An 11,323-nucleotide genomic window follows, 5' to 3' on the forward strand; every position below is an offset into this window, starting at 1 on the left:
AATTTCTCTAGGTCACTCTGAATCCTAGCCATACCCTCCAGTATATCTACTACTCCCCTTAGCTTGGTGTCATTTGTAAACTTGCTGAGGGTGCACTCTATGCCATCTTCCAGGTCATTGATGAGGACACTGAACAAAACTGGCCCCAGGACCGATCCATGGGGCACTCCACTGGATACTGGGCTGCCCACTAGACATTGAGCCATTGATTACTACTCTCTGAGCCTGATGCTCCAGCCATCTTTCTATCCACCTTACAATCCATTCATCCAGCCCATACTTCCTTAGCTTCCCTACAAGAATGTTGCGGGAGACGATATTAAAAGCATTGCTAAAATCAAGATGCACCACATCTACTGGTCCCCCCACATCCACAGAGCCAGTCAGCTCATCATAGAAGGCAATTGGGTTGGTCAGGCATGACTTGCCCCTGGTGAATCCATGTTGACTGTTCCTAATCACCTTTTTCTCCTCCAAGTGCTTAGAAATGGATTCCTTGAGGATCTGCTTCATGATTTTTCCAGGGACTAAGGCTGAGTGGTTCTGTAGTTTCCTAGATCATCCTTTTTCCCTTTCTTAAATATGGGCACTATGTTTCCCAGTATTTCTACCTTCCCAATATTTGTACAGATTATGCACTTTAGTGGGTTTTTTGGCACTTTTATCTAACAGCTGATTGAATCAGCTATTAGATAAAAGTGCCAAAAAGGCCCACTGAAGTGAAGTGCCTGATCTATACAGATACTGCAGAGCTGGGTCAAAGTATACATGCTGCTGCTTCCAGTAAAGTGCTTTTCTTCACGTCTGTCAGTGCCCATAAAATCATAGAAAATTTGGGTTGGAAGGGACCTCAGGAAGCCATCTAGTCCAATCCCCTTCTCAAACAGAACAATCCCCAACTAGAACATCCTAGCCAAGGCTTTGTCTAGCCAGGTCTTAAAAACCCTTCCAGCTCTTTGTTTCTGTAACACTATTGTATAGTTACAAAATGGATGTAATTTTGTTGCTGATCAGCTGCACAACTTAATGGGTCTGAATCATAATTTTCTAAATGATCAATCCTAACAATTCCCCCTCCAATCTGTCTCGTATTAGACTTGACCACCACTTCTAGCCTAATACTTCTCCTGTTCTCTCTTTGGATATAAGCTGCTGGTTAATGCAAGAATCTATTAATAAGAAAGTACTTTCCTAAATAAGGATGGATCAGAGGGCTTCCAGCACTGAGGCCAAATCTCATTGATCAGTGGTGGATTAAATGCTCTGATGTCACAGTTTATTATCCTCGTACTCATTACCCACACTGCTCCCACCCAGAAATGAATCTTCCAACCCCACAATAAATCTATAACTAAATGCATGGCCAACTTCAAACTCATCTGAGGTCCACAATCAATTCTGTGAGCTTAGGCCGTATGGTGCCATTTGGAAGCACTAAATAACGGTGCAGTAACAGCCCGTACTGTGCTGTGCTGGCTGTGCAGTTATATTTAGCTGCTACATCACCATAGCAGTGCACTATAAGGAAGGAGCATGTTGCTATGGCAATGTAGCTGCAGCACCATGGTTTTTTCCTATGTCGCTGTAGCACGTTATGGTGATGTAGCATCATGTGTAGAAGCACCCATTGTGTCCTACATTGGACTCAGTTCAAGCAAATTTGGTCTGTTTATAGTTTCAGGTAAAAGAAATGGAGTGGTTTCACAGAATTAATTAACAATACCTAAAATACTTATTGGTCTGTGTCAGGGCACCTTTGGTGCCTGACACTTTAAGGGCCAGAACAGGCAGCAGAGCAGCCTCCAGGTAACTGCTCTCACAATCGGAGGAGTCGCATGGCCAGCAGGAGGTCATCTGATTGGGAAGATGGCACAGCTGCTTGAGATAAGTGCAGGCCCTGAGCAGCGGGGCTAGCAGTTTGCTGCAGCCAGCTGGAGGGGGAACAACACCCAGGTGCAGCTGCTTCTCACATAACATCTTGGAAGTACAGAGCAGGAACTATGGGGATGGCAGGAGGTTCCTGGTCCTGGGGAGTGACCTAAAACGACACCCTGCTAGGGCAGTATGGTGTGGTGGGTCTGCCTGTGGCAGAGTGGTTCCCAGGAAATGCCACACCAGTTGCCTCCCTAGTGAGAGGTGAGTATGAGGTGCCTTATAGCCTCAGCCCCTACAACCTGGTGGGTAACCCAGCAGTAGGGACAGGAAAGGGGCCAGGCACATCTACAGACACCTGAGCACCATGGGATGTAAGACCCCAAGGCCTCAGTGAAGGGGGACTAAGTGTTGGCCCCAGTGAGGGGGTGTAGAGTAGGTAGTAGGCCACACAGAATAGGGTTCGCAGGGGTGGCCTGAAGGGCTGTGCACGATGGTGCAGAGTAGGGTCCATATGGGTGGGCTCGAAGGGACGCACAGGGGCACATAGAGTAGGGTCTGTGTAACCCGAAGGACTGCGCAGAGGCTGGCTCCAACAGTTCAGTGATGTAGGCGCAAGGGAAAGGGGGCATAAATTGGAGGCTCTAGTGAAAGAGCTTGAGTGGAGGCCCTAGCAAGAGGGCAGGAGGCCCAGGCACATATGAGGACCCCTGAAGCCAAGTTTGTACTTTGGATACCATCTGCAAGTCATGGGACATGGTATAGGGAAGTTTGGAGCTGTGTATAATGCCCCTGGCATCAGGGCATAAAATGGGAAGCCTCCCGCATTATTACATCCTTTTTTTATGCATCAAGTTGTGGCAGGCAAGACAGGGCAGACTGCCCTAGACAGGTGGGCAGGCTGATGTTGGGTTTGGCCTTGAGACTGGCATGCACAGTAGGGGCGCTACTACACAGAGCCTCCCACCTCACTGTGCCAGGCTCAAAACTTTGCTTCGGGTGTCTCCCTCAGGGAGCCTACAGTCCCACTTCTGGGGGAAAACCTGCAAGCCTGGGGTAATGCTACCACCACCCACCACTGGTCTCTTGTAGGGCTCTGCAGCCTAGGTCACAAAGACCCTGCAAACCTTGGGGGTGCTTTGCCCACAGTAATATTTCTGGGTGCTTCTTTCAGCCCAAAGCATCCCAAGATAGCATCGGGTAGAGCTGAGGGAAAATAAAAAGACAAATTCTGCTAGCCAAGCTGGGTGCAGAAAGTCTCTCTCCTCCCTCCTCAGTAATACAGCAAGGCAAGCTGTAACCCGGTACCTTTATTGGTGGGGGGAGGGGGGGGGGTTGAACGAGGAAGTCAGAATACACTTTGAGCAAACATAAACAACTTGAGTCTTACAAAGTCTGGCCTAGATATAATTCCTAACTCCTGGCTAGTTTCCAGGATTTTACTTACAAAAAAATCACCAGGCAGCAGCCTGGGGCATTTGCTTGCAGCTTTTCAAAATGCCTGCTGGAAGGGAGAGAGTGCTCCCTCCTTTTATCTGGCCAGGTCACCTGATTGACCAACCTGAACCAAGAAGAAAGCAAGGAGAGAGAGGGGTCACCTGGGCTGACCCAAGTCAGGGGCAGAGAGAGGGAGGGGGTTTCTTCACAGAGACTTCCCTCTGTCACAGTCTGCCAGGCTGGAAAGAGAAAGGCTAGCTAAATAATGTACTGTTTTTAAAAACTTCCAAGAAAACCACTAAAATCTCCTGGATAACTCATTGGTATTTATTTTGTATTTCACAAAGATGTTAGAGAGTGTAAAACTTGGAAATACCTGGCTTTGGCTAGCAGTGTCACAGTCATAATGTCATGTAAACAAAAAATTTAGTTTTCAGCTCTTTTCATATGCATGGTTACTTTTGTTTATCTAATTTTGACCACAGGGGAAATAAAAATAGTCATTTTAAAAGAGTTGTCTTCCACCATGACTTGAGAATATTTCATATGGTTGTATGTGTCAGTCAAGTGAATTTTTCCTCAGCTCTGAAAGTATTTGGCTGCCCTTTCTCTGTCATTATGAACCAGATGCTCTTTTTGCAGACCCTGTCTCTGATGAAACACTTGTGCAGCTCACCTTTTTTAATATGATGTTATGGATCAAAGCCATCATATACTGGTCACCATTAAAATGAAATTTGCCCAGTCATCGCACACTTGAGATGTTGCTGGGGGTGGCTGAGATTAAATGCTGGTTGTCTTAAATGGTATCCAAGACACCTGCACCTGAATTTCAAATTGGAAATACAGAAGTTATAATCATAACTTTTGCAGCTTGTGACTCCAGCTCCTTACGACATATCCTGTATCACTGTGGACCAACATGGGCAACCAGGAGGTCTCGACCTAACTGGACACACCATCACACCAAGCGACACTGTCATTAACATGCTCCTTTTTAAAATGTCTTATTAGGATTTTTATTCAAGAAGCAATTTTGTTCTTTTTACATGGTTAATATGGCATAGTATTGCTGGGCTTTATTACCTCAACAATATAGTTCTCCTCTTTTTTTCCCCGTCAGCAAGTAGGATTCAAATTACTGGCCCCCATTCTCCCCTATAATGAATGCAGCTTGAATGAAGAAGGGAGGGATAGCCACAGGGAGTAAGTGTAAGTCCTTGACCCTTTTCTACCTGCCCTGGCAAAGGTGCCATTTCAGAGGACTGCCTCTAACTTCCATATCTAGCACAAGTCATATAAGCTAATTCTGACATATCACTTCAATAAGATATTAATTTTTGCATTGTTATTTTATATCATTTTCTTCAGATTAACAATATTTTAATGTACTTGATATTTTACATTGTATGTTTCACTAGTGTTGAAACTACTACTACTTTGATATTATCCAAGTGAAATATCTTGATAATTCGAAATTGGATTAAAAAATATCATGCAGGAAACATCTAGATATTGCTCTGTCACTGCAATGCTGAATTAATACATATTTTGTAAGTTCCATTTCCTGAAGAATTGAAAATCTGGTTTTGGACTACCTCCTGAGGAAACAAAGACAGTCATGGGATGCAGCATGCGTAAGTAAGTGGAAGACTGTGAACCAGCTCCTCAGTGTCTGTGAAATGCAGTAGTTTGATTAACTTTAATGGAGTGGTGCCTATTAATACCAGCTGGGAATTTTGCCCAAATTCAACAGGAAATAAGTTTTCCTTCATTTATCTTGTCCTTAAATGTCCCTGTAGATACTTAAACTAATATTTCTGTCTGCTGCTACAGCATGAAATGTTTTGTCCTACCAGATATATAGATATAGATATAAGATATATCTAATAGGCCTGTGTGAGTAGGCAGGTATTTGATCTGGCTTCGGATCCAGCCGCTTCGGATGTCAGTGATCCAATCCAGAGCTCCGGATTGGTTTGCTGCTTTGATCTGGCCGAAGCAGCGCCGAAGCTACGGAGCTGCCTCGGAGATCTGGCCATAGGCTAAAATGGGGGTCTATAACTTTGCTGTTTTGTCTATGATTTGGGTGAAACTTGTAGGGTTACTAGCCTCTGCTGAGAGCATGAAGCTTGTCAAGTTTCAAGAAGATAGGTGCAGGGGTTTGGGGGGAACTGCACCCCAAATTCTTGAAAGCAAAACTCATGTCACATCTATGTGTTACATCATGAGGGGTGGTGCGGGTGGTGAAAACTGCAGGGGTGGCGGCTCCTGGTGAGGCCACAAAGCATGCCAAGTTTCAAGAAGATAGGTGCAGGGGCTTGGGGGGAACTGCACTTCAAGCTGCTAACAGGCAAAACTCGTGATGTAGGTGGGTGCTTGGGCGACTGCTTCTGTCTTGGGGTACACAAGGGTGGAATCTAGTGCAGGCCTGGGTGCTGGGCCCTGCCAGGCCACGAAGCCTGCCAGCTGTGTGTGTGTGTCTCGCTGGGGGACTCTGTTTTTTGGAGCCCTGCACCTCAAGCTGCTGACAGGCAAATCTTGTGATGTGGGTGGGTAACACTGTGTGTATGTTAAGGTGTGCCCTTCCTGGTGCTGGGGCCTCTGTACAACACAGCAGTGTGCCCCAGCGAGGTCTCCTCCTCCCCTACAGCCTCACGTCCAGTCCACCACTTTAAATGACATCAGGTAAAATAACTTAGCTGGCTCAACACCAGTAGCATCAGCAGCAGCATCAAAGGTAACCGAATGGAACTGTCACAGAGCCTTTCTTTTCATAAAATAATTGACAGCAAGAAGTAAAGATATTGTGTTGGACATATGATGTTACTCATGGTGTGCGATGGCTTATCTTGTGTTTTTATATCTATATGTGTATTCTGGAAGAAAAAAAAAAGGAATACTTAAAAAAAAATGTATCTTTGGAAGCTTTAGGGTTGAAAACCCCTTTGTCAGGCCGAGGAAGTACCTGCAGTTGGTCCTGGATGGAAGGAATAGTAAAGAAGCCAGAGGCTGGCCTGGCCCGCAATGCAGGCAAGAAAGCCAGTCAGTGAAAACGGAAATAGAAGCGTCCGGGGGGAGGGACAAGCTGGGGGGGTTGTAGAGGGGAAAGGGGGATGTAGCAGCACAGGTAAAAGTGTAGAGGTGCCTGGGGTGTCAGATGTCCAGCAAGTCGCAGTGTGCCAGAACTCCACTGTATACATTGAGTCCATGAGTTTCTGTACCTACTACCTAGGAGGCTGATGAAGTGAAGTTCATAGGCCCATCTCTGAAAAGTGGTTTGTACATTCAAACAAGCACCTACCCTCATCACCAGAACTGAAGCCAGCTTCCTACAGATCAAAACACAAAACCTGCCAACTATCTCCAGTACCCCCACAAACTGCACACCAGAATCTATCAAAGACAACAAAGCCCAACTACCTGTGGGGGCACATTCCTCACAAAAAAAACACTCTGCCTCCAGTCTCTCGGGCCTGAACCTGAGAGGGAACAAATTACTATGCAAACCACTTTTCAGAGCTGGGCCTATGAACTGCACTTCATCAGCCTCCTAGGTAGTAGGTACAGAAACTCATGGACTCAATATACACATTGGAGCTCTGGCACACTGAGACTTGCCAGACATCTGACACCCCAGGCACCTCTGCACTTTTACCTGTTACTATTCCTTCCATCCAGAACCAACTGCAGGTACTTCCTCGGCCTGACAAAGGGGTTTTTAATCCTAAAGCTGGCATCCCAGGCAGCTAAGCTAAGCTCACCGGGAGCCTCGCAACTGCACTGCAACCAGCAGGTGTCAGGCCTGTCAAAGATGTGACAGGTCTGGGTGTTTCCCAGCCAGAACTTTGTGCGTGGGTGCATTAGCTGGAGGTTTTGGTGCCTCCTACCCGCCTTTCACCAGGGATCATTGGTCCTGGCATTTACGGGGCTGCCATGCCACCAGCAGTCCCACCAGGCCTCCCTACCCTGCCAGGGTGCAGTTTTAATGGTCATGCTCAGGACCTGGGGCCGCCTCCTTTCCCATAGCCCCAATCCCATACCTCCAAGTTTGTCCTGGCAGGGGAATGAGCTCAGCAGGGACATGTTCTTCCCCTGCTTGCTGGTGATGCAGTTACTGCCCCCTCCAGCTCAGACCGGGGCATTACTTGGCTTTTAAAAAACTCAAAAAAGGAAATTGGTGCAGACAGAGTGAGGAGGATGGCACTCTGTCTGTCTGCAGGTGGAGCTTGGGGAACCCCAGCAGCGGGAGGTTCACCTTTAGGAGCACCAGCTGCTCCACCAAAGCGGGATCCAAGCAGGTGTGGTGGGGTGTCATAACATTGCCAGCAATGCTGAACATCCTCTCGCTTGGAACACTGGTCAGTGGACAGGACAGGTGTTGCCAGGCAACCATGGCCGTATCCTGCCACATCTGGCTGCAGTTTGCCCAGTAGGCCAAGGGGTCGCAGTCCAGTGGCTCCACATCCTCAGTGAGATAGGTAGCCACTGAAGCCCCGGCGCTACCTGCCCAAGGCTAGGGCCTGATGCGTTTGGACCCCAGCATTGAAGCCATGCCCATGGCCCACATTGGCAGTGGCTGGTGTGGAGGAGACTGGCTGGTGCTGGTGCTGGCGCCGGTGCTGGCAGTCCTGGCATGGGGAAGTGGATCCCCCTCTTCCACATCCCCTCGCCTCTGCACTTCAGCCTCCCTGACTTTGTTCACCAGCACCTGAGTCCAGTGATCAAGGGTTTTGGGGCTACCAGTGCACATGCTCCCCTTCACCCTCGGGTCATACATGGCAGCCAGCACGTGGACTGTACTGGACCGCAAGGGATCCAGCCTTTTCCTGATGCCCTCCTTCAGCTGCCTTACCAGTGTCTGCACGTCTGGTGACAGCAGCCTGACCCAGCCAGGAACACTGATCCCCTGGAACTTCTCCATTTGGTTCTCCAGTTCCCTCACTAGGCAGATCACCTGGCTGAGGAGGGCATTGCTAGCGCTAAGGGTTTTGGTGGCCTTGGAAGGGCTTGAGGACCACCAAGATCTGGGAGATGGTACCCCACTCAGCTCTATTCAGGGGGCCGCTGATCCCAATCTCCCCAAGCAAGGCCATCTTATGGATGGCCTTCTGTTGCTCCACCAACCTTTTTGAGCATCAGGTATATGGAGTTCCACCGAGTCTCCACATCCTGCATGATTTTGTGCTGCGGGATGCAACAAAGTTGGCAGCACAGACAGCCTTCACCATATTGGCCCCATTGTTGGTGACCATGAACCTGCAGGTGAGCTCAGCCTGCCCAATGAGACACCCCTGCACCATGAGGTGCTGCATGTGGGCACTTTGTAAGATGTGGCCAGAAGTGCTATGAACCACCTGAACCCTGGCTGCTCAACTAGGGAGAAGGGCTGGCTATGCAGAGCAAGCATCTCCCCAATGCTCTGGGTGATCTCACTCACCTTGGGAACGCACCCTCCCTTTTCTGTCCACCTTTCCCCCACTGGTCGAGGGTGGCCTGCCTCTGCTTTGGGGGTAAGGGGCCTTTTGGGGTGAGCAGGGCACTTCCCTTTTGGCAAACTCGCACTAGTGACAGGCTGAGCAGGAAGAAGGGTAAGGGGGTGCTGCTTCCTCAGATGCAGCAGCATCATCGTGGTGGAAAAGTGTCTCACATCCTTGCCATGGCTCATGTGCCTTCGGCAGTGCTGGCAGATGGCAAACCTGGCATCATCTGACAGCTCAAAATGCTCCCACACTACACTACTCCCCTGCTTCTGGGTTGAGGGTGAGGATCCTGCCTTATCCCACTCCTCAGAAGGCTGAGGCTGAACAGCAGGAGGAGCTGCCTCAGCTGAGCCACTTGCCTCCACAACCTCAGCCTCCTATGAGGTGCTGCTTTCTGGAGGAGACCTGGGTCTAGGGGAAATTTGAGGGGTGTGAAACACAAACTCTGTTTCCCCCTCAGTCCCCAGAATTGCTTGAGCCAGTGTGCTCAGCTTCCCTGGTTCCAGCTCCAGCTCCTCCTCTGGCAGTGGCAGGCTCACGCTGAGAGCTGAAATTGGGGTGGAGATGACAGTGATTCCACTGCTGGTGCCTACTTCTGGACTGGGGGTGGGGGTGGTGCAGGTGTAGGGACAGCAGGTGCAGACAATGCTCCCACCTCCTTGCTTCCACCGGCAGCACTGATGTCATGGCTGCTTGGGGAGAGAATGCATCTGTGTTTGGGGGAGGGGGGACTTGCAGCTCTAGCTCTCCCCCTACTTGCTCTCCTTCCCCTGCCAGAAGACCTGGCACCTGCCTTTTCAGCACGCTTCATGTTTATCTTTCCTGTGCTGCAAAAGGTCTGTGTGTGTGTGTGTGTGAATCCTTTTGTATTGTGTGTTTTATTCCCTCTGTTGCATGCATGCACTGGCCTCTTCTTTGATTGTTTGCTTCAGTGTTAAGAGTTATGTAAAAATTGTGTGCTGTCTGACTTCTTCTCCTATGAATATCTGATTTTTCTTTATATTGTTTGTGTGTGTGCATGTGTGCGTGCAATTTGTGCGCCTCCCTGCACAGTGATCACACTGGCAGAGAAAATACAGCTTTCTTTTTTCAAAGTTCCCCCCACCCAAAAAGAGCAAATATAAATTCAAAGAAATTAATTGAATAGCTAAGCTAAGCTAAGCTAAATCCTACCCAATCCTTTCTAACAAGAAAAAGGAGCAGGCAAGTTCAACTACTGAATAATGCAAGCAAGCTGAAATGCTTGAGTCTGAGGGTTCCTTTCTCACGCAGTTCCTGAGAAGGAACAAGCTAGGAAAAGGCACGGCACACCTCCAAACAGCGGCTTTTATGCTGTTTCTAGGTCCCTCCCCCGAGATGCTGTCATTGGAAAGGCAGCCAGAGAGAAATCCTTCTCACTGGCCACCGACACGTCAGTCTTTCCCTCTGCACCCCCTCCCCTGCTCTCCCTCCCTCTTCTAACTTTCATTTTCAGTGTCCGAAGCATCTGAAGCATTTCCAAAGCACTTCAGAAGCTCCAAACTGCTTCAGACAGCTTAACTGAGCCCGCGCTTCGCTCTGGGCATGCTGCTTTAGACACTGAAGTGGCCCCAGATCCAAAGCGCGATCCGAAGCCTCACACAGCTGTAATATATAAATCTATATAGATCTATCTATATCCATCTATCTATATCTAGATAGATATATAATATTTAATTTTTACTTTGTAAATTTTGCACGGTCCTAATAGATCTATCTATTAGGGCTGTGCAAAATTTCACTGGCTGTTTCATTTCAACACTGTTTTGACTCGTTTCGAGCTCAAAACAGCAAAATCAAAACTAAGAGCTTCGAAATAGTCTCAAAATGAAATGAGGGCAGTGGAAACATTTCAAAAGTTTCCAAATGAAATGAGTTTTGAACCTGAAGCTGGGCTTGCTTGCAGGGAAACAAAGTAAGGATTGGTGGGGGAAGGCCTGCTCTGATATTCACTGTGTAGCTGGCCAGTGACTGTGATCCTTCCCTGAGGTCCCTTCCAATCCCAGTGCTCTGGGGGAGGGATGGAAAAACAGCATAAAAAGCAGCATTTTTTGAACTGGGCTCCTTTCTGCCTTGGGGTCAGTTACTGAGCTGTCTTCCAGAAGCTCAACAGTGTTAGACAACAAAGGCTACCATTCACTTCCTACTTGCTAGGCTAGCTGTCACAACCCAGTGATTTTTGGTGCCTCGGCACAATGGGATTTTCTTGCCACATGAGAGCCTCTTGCACAGCGAGGGTTTTGCTGCACAGAGAAACCTCGGTGCAAGAGAGTTCCCGCCAATTTGCAGCCTTCTTTGCAGGGTGCATTTCTTCTTTGCAGCACAGAAATGCACGGTGCAAAGAGTTCCTCCTATTCGAATGCAAATTTGTGTCCCACTATTGGCCAGTGCTAAATTATTCACACGTGGCAGCTAGTAATTGGCTCGCTGGCCGTTTAAAATTCCGTGCGACTTCCACCCAAGTCGAAGAACTTTGAGCACGCTGCAGAGTGCCTCTAAAGAGATCTGACTTG

Source organism: Alligator sinensis, unplaced genomic scaffold, assembly GCF_000455745.1.
Source record: "Alligator sinensis unplaced genomic scaffold, ASM45574v1 scaffold225_1, whole genome shotgun sequence".
Lineage (NCBI taxonomy): Eukaryota > Metazoa > Chordata > Crocodylia > Alligatoridae > Alligator > Alligator sinensis.